Source organism: Mizuhopecten yessoensis, unplaced genomic scaffold (assembly GCF_002113885.1).
Source record: "Mizuhopecten yessoensis strain PY_sf001 unplaced genomic scaffold, ASM211388v2 scaffold11173, whole genome shotgun sequence".
In the NCBI taxonomy this organism is placed as follows: Eukaryota; Metazoa; Mollusca; class Bivalvia; order Pectinida; family Pectinidae; genus Mizuhopecten; species Mizuhopecten yessoensis.
The window spans coordinates 604,107-610,393 of NW_018408916.1; positions in this window are offsets into that span (position 1 = coordinate 604,107).

A 6,287-nucleotide genomic window follows, 5' to 3' on the forward strand; every position below is an offset into this window, starting at 1 on the left:
AAACATATATCTTGTCATATATCTATGTAACCCCGATTGTTTCATTCTACTCAGCTGTAAAAGAGTACGTGATTGGACAGGGCTAGACATTACATATTCTTAATTTACAGAAGACATTAGTTAGTCTCGGAGGGAGGTCTAACAGGTTTTTGTTTAAGAACAGGTCTTGTTTAAAAACTCTGTATTAAGATTCATATCATATAAATTGTTTTATTATTTAACATAAGGAACAGATTTTGTAGCGGTTCATTTAAAAAACAAATATGTTACCAAACAACAAACATTATTTAATGATTCAATAAACTACATAAGGGCATAACGGCCATGTAGAAAAAATCTGTTTTCGGAGCACCTGCATTGGCTCAAAATCGGCTTTCTGGCACACAATTTGTTTGAGGGCTTTAAAATAACAGAATTTGCGAGAAACTTGAAAAGTGTCACCGGAAAAATGTCTCCCCTAAATGTGGCCGAGACAAGATTAATAAAGCAACTTGCTGTCATGTTTCAAATTGCATTGCCTCGTTATTTTCCTAGATATCTCTAAGTCATTTAGTGAATGGAGTATTTTTAGTTTCCTGCTTTTTTGTTGATGAGTAACAAACAAAGCATACACTTCAGGTGAGTTCGGCTTGAAAATATCCTTGCATTCTTCCAAATAATCGAATTTCATAAGGCTCAAAGGAATTTTATTATTGAATCGTATTTTCCTTTAAATGATTATTGAATAATTGGTTTGCCGGTATATAACCTCTGTGTGGCACAACTGGACACTGAGATATGGTAATTGTGCATTGCTCACGGAATGTTGTCTCGTGACGTTACCCGTGAAAATTATTTTTCGTGGAAATAAACACAAAAATATCGATACTTTTTCCAGTTGATACGGTGAACAATATTGTATCAAGGTGTTCATAAGGCTTAAAGGCTCAAATGCTCAAGCAAATAGTGTCGGTATGTTATGTCTATACACATTGACAAATCTCGAAGGTTGATATAAATAAAAAACTACTTTGTGAAGTAAGAAATTTAATATTATTCATATAAAAAGTCGAGTTTTCCTTGTTAATAGTCAGTCTAGAAGAACTTTACAGAGCACGGGAGATTGCTTCTAGGGCCTAGTAGAATGTTTTGTCCTCCCATATATCCTTCCTCTCCTCCGGCACTACGCCCCATCGGACTTTCGACTATCTATAGCAAACACTCCGAAACATGATTTGCTACGTCACTGCAGAGCAATGGTTGATATATATGCATGTATATCATAACAATAGTAGACACATATTAGGCAATGATTGTTCGCGTCATATTGTTTACAAAGTCTATTACAGCATAATTAGGAACCGAAAAAGACTGATGTTTTCGTTGTTATTTCGGTTTTTTTTTTATCATTATTGTTATTTTTTAAAGTTTTTATTATTATTTTCTTTTCTTATTTTACAAATTTATTTATATTTACTTGCCAAATAAAGATGTTATCGCATGAATTAAATACAAAGACATGCAATTAGTTTTCAGAACTATGTTATCTGGTAGGAAATTACTAGTTCAAAGATTTATTCTGCTTCCGTATCACAAAACGACAGAAAAACAAATCTCATCTTGTAATTATCTTAATTATAATAAATAAAAAACGATTAATGACACGGAATATGTCATAATATTACACATATTCCCACATATGTCAACACGTTTGTCCAACTACCTAATAATAATAGCTTTTAATTTTTAGAATTTAAAGATACACCAGTCACAAGTTATTGTATACATAAGCAATGTAAAAACAATACAAAATCCTTGATAGACCTTTATCAATGATTTACGTTTAGGTCCATGTTTTTATAAGAATGGAGGATATGAACAACTTTGTACGACTGTCAGTGCTCTCTGTGCATGCTCGTATGGGTTGACTCTTCAGACTTACGGAAACAAAAATGAAGCAGTGGTTGGTATTTTTCTAATTTTATTTTGTACATATTTGCCATATCAGATACCGATTGTTGGTGGATGAGAAAAAATATCGAATTTATAAGAGTAGTTTTTATGTTTTAGAATAATTCGTTGAAAGATGAAAACTAAAATATCAACATTTGTGATAAAGTTATTGTACGCTGGTCTACTTTTCTCAGTGACATGGTCTTCCAACTTCCTACTGGTGCCCGATTTTCCCACGGCAAATTGTTTCAAATATCTACAACGGATGCACAGATTACAGCCTTGGACATCGATATTGTTGGGGAAATGCTTCATGCGGTGTATGATCCGAAGACATCGTTTGTATTTTGGAGCGATGTAAATGACGACAGCATCCTGGAATCTACTCGCAGTGGACGAAATTAAAAAAAACAGTTTTCACAGTAACAGGGGAGAATAACATGTGCATTGATGCTGTTATTATTTCAGAACTGATGGAAAAGCTGGTATATGAAATGCTTAGTTTGTTTTGAACACAGGCAGTTTTTAAAAAGTCATTTTGCGAACCTTCCCTTACTTTGTCAAGTAAAGAGTGTAAATGGCCGTTGTTAGTAGACAGAAAAAGGAGAAAGATCGCAACTGTTGGAATAGGGACAGCAAATCAATGTTGGTCTGAGCAGAAAAAAAAAGAGCAACATTTTCAAACCTTTGGTGGTTCCTCACTTCCAACTGCACTGGCTATGGACAATTTTATTGATAATCTATACTTCACAGTATCAGGTGGGCCGGACACGATATCACCTGACAGTATTGGTGTACTCCAACCGTCTTCGGGGTTGGTCAGAACGTTGGAGGAAAACTTGAATACTGTACACGGGTTAGTCCTGTATACAGATTCTTTGGATGGTTAACACGTAGCAAGTAAACTAGTCAACAACAAAAAAGACAAAATCAAACGTTAAAATTCTAATGAAATGACAAGACTGGGAGCTCTCGTCCTACGGACCAAATCTGTAGGGGAACCAGACACTTCGTAGTGTAATCAATTGTTGCACCGAACATGAGCATCTACCTTATGTTGAAGAAGAGTTGCTGTTGTAACCGTATAGAAATGCTATGGAAATGGTGCATGATCAATAGAGATACAATTGTACTTGTTAAACGCATCAAAATGTGTAACAAAATGAGCTCCATAGTTCACAGTAAAAGGATGTTACCTTAAAATATAAAATCGGGACTTTGTGTTAAGTAATCATTACAAATATTAAACTCCGTTCAGTTTTTTTATCTATTATATTTGATTACATCAAAATGTGTTCAAAAGTAACTTTTTTAACTTTATCTTCTCTTTTTTATCCAAAATCAAAGTATTAATCAAATTATAAATGTTTGGATTCCGACGATGTTTTTGATTAAATGTTTCAGTTATCAGGTGTGTATTTTTTTCATTTATTTATTTGTTCATGATCAAAGTATATTTACAATTTTGCTGCAATTGTATTGTTGCATGGTATTTATAGTAGAAAAATTACATGAACTTAGAATATAAACAGTGAGTGAGTTTCTATTACTAGGAGAGCAGATAACCCGTGCATGTTCGGTGAAACAATAGTGATGCTGTATCCGACTGCATGATCACAAGAGGCGACTAATATTGGACCCCCTTTAGAATCGTGGGTTTTCTTCTCCTGTGTCCTAGAACGAATGTGATATGGATATATAAAATTTTAGGATATTTAATTTTCAAAAAACTGGATTTGCTCAGGAAAATCCGACAATAGCAGTTAGCAATATACTTCAAAAATATGACTCTATGACATAGAATAAAGGCGATGTTGTGTCAATAACTGGTACAATTATAAGGTTCTCAATAGCCATCCGCATTTCATTTACATGTCTTTTTTTCAGAAAGAGTAAAATGTATTTCGAAGTGATTATCATTCCTGCTATTGTCGGATTTTCCTGAGCAAATCCAGTTTTTTGAAAATTAAATATCCTAAAATTTTATATATTCAGTGTATGAAGGAACACCACCGCAAGGATGTTACCGGAACGGGGTTTTCATGTACTTTGAGACACAAGTGACCGAAAATTGCACCACGTGCTACTGTAGGGAGGGAGGTGCATTGACCTGTTGCGCGTAAGTTATCTTTCCGACACTGGTCAAATAGGCATCGTATGTCGATTGCTCCGACCAAACGGAAGACTCGAAATACAATCAAATGATTAATAGTCATTAATGGTATATCGGTTCACTTTCTAGTATACCTTTTATTATCTTAATACTATTATTAGCCAGTTTAAATGCCAAAGTTTCAGTTTGAATAATTTTGATTTAATGCTCTTTTCTTATTCTGTATTTATTGCTCTCCAGCATTGGTTTGACCGCTGTAAACGTACCCGATGATTGCAAAGTAATTCCAGGAAAAGGTGGTTGTGGCGAAAGGGTTGTGAAACTTAACAACGAAAACGAAGATTGTATTGTTCCTTTGATCAGTCGCAGAGACCTGCAATAATAATATATCAATAAAGAAATTACTTAGTGTTTTTTGTAATATAACTAAATGGTCCACATCCAATGCTTGCATTAATGTAAATGACTCAATTTGAAACAATGTGATAGAGCAATTCTACTGTCGAAATATATGCAACTCATTTTTAAAAAAGAAAATGGCCGTGGTGATCTGGTTGGTACCACTGACACAGTCGACGAAGTAAAAGTTACCGTATACTACAGAAGGTGTCCTTTAAAACAGCCAACAGGCTACACAAGTCATTTCTTTATACCAATCCATAGTTTTTATAACTGGTTTCCTGTTTTAAAGAGCTTGGGCTAACCCGTTAAACATTATTCGAACCAACTTCTTTTAATTTTTGTTGTAATATACAATGTATATGGAGCATCTGCTCTCCCTTTATTGGTTTGTTTGTGGTGTATCGTCCTCGCAACAGCCAGGGTCACATGAAGACGGGTTCCTATGAAGAAACCACCTGAAACATAAAGTAGATCGAAAAGATAGAAGACAAGAAAGAAAGGGAAAAAACAAGTGTTGCAATAGGGGTAGCAGATCAGTTTTGTCTCTCCCATATCACATTCGTTCTAGGACACAGGAGAAGAAAACCCACGATTCTAAAGGGGGTCCAATATTAGTCGCCTCTTGTGATCATGCAGTCGGATACAGCATCACTATTCTTTCACCGAACATGCACGGGTTATCTGCTCTCCTAGTAATAGAAACTCACTCACTGTTTATATTTTAAGTTCATGTAATTTGTCTACTATAAATACCATGCAACAATACAATTGCAGCAAAATTGTAAATATACTTTGATCATGAACAAATAAATAAATGAAAAAAAATACACACCTGATAACTGAAACATTTAATCAAAAACATCGTCGGAATCCAAACATTTATAATTTGATTAATACTTTGATTTTGGATAAAAAAGAGAAGATAAAATTAAAAAAGTTACTTTTGAACACATTTTGATGTAATCAAATATAATAGATAAAAAAACTGAACGGAGTTTAATATTTGTAATGATTACTTAACACAAAGTCCCGATTTTATATTTTAAGGTAACATCCTTTTACTGTGAACTATGGAGCTCATTTTGTTACACATTTTGATGCGTTTAACAAGTACAATTGTATCTCTATTGATCATGCACCATTTCCATAGCATTTCTATACGGTTACAACAGCAACTCTTCTTCAACATAAGGTAGATGCTCATGTTCGGTGCAACAATTGATTACACTACGAAGTGTCTGGTTCCCCTACAGATTTGGTCCGTAGGACGAGAGCTCCCAGTCTTGTCATTTCATTAGAATTTTAACGTTTGATTTTGTCTTTTTTGTTGTTGACTAGTTTACTTGCTACGTGTTAACCATCCAAAGAATCTGTATACAGGACTAACCCGTGTACAGTATTCAAGTTTTCCTCCAACGTTCTGACCAACCCCGAAGACGGTTGGAGTACACCAATACTGTCAGGTGATATCGTGTCCGGCCCACCTGATACTGTGAAGTATAGATTATCAATAAAATTGTCCATAGCCAGTGCAGTTGGAAGTGAGGAACCACCAAAGGTTTGAAAATGTTGCTCTTTTTTTTTCTGCTCAGACCAACATTGATTTGCTGTCCCTATTCCAACAGTTGCGATCTTTCTCCTTTTTCTGTCTACTAACAACGGCCATTTACACTCTTTACTTGACAAAGTAAGGGAAGGTTCGCAAAATGACTTTTTAAAAACTGCCTGTGTTCAAAACAAACTAAGCATTTCATATACCAGCTTTTCCATCAGTTCTGAAATAATAACAGCATCAATGCACATGTTATTCTCCCCTGTTACTGTGAAAACTGTTTTTTTT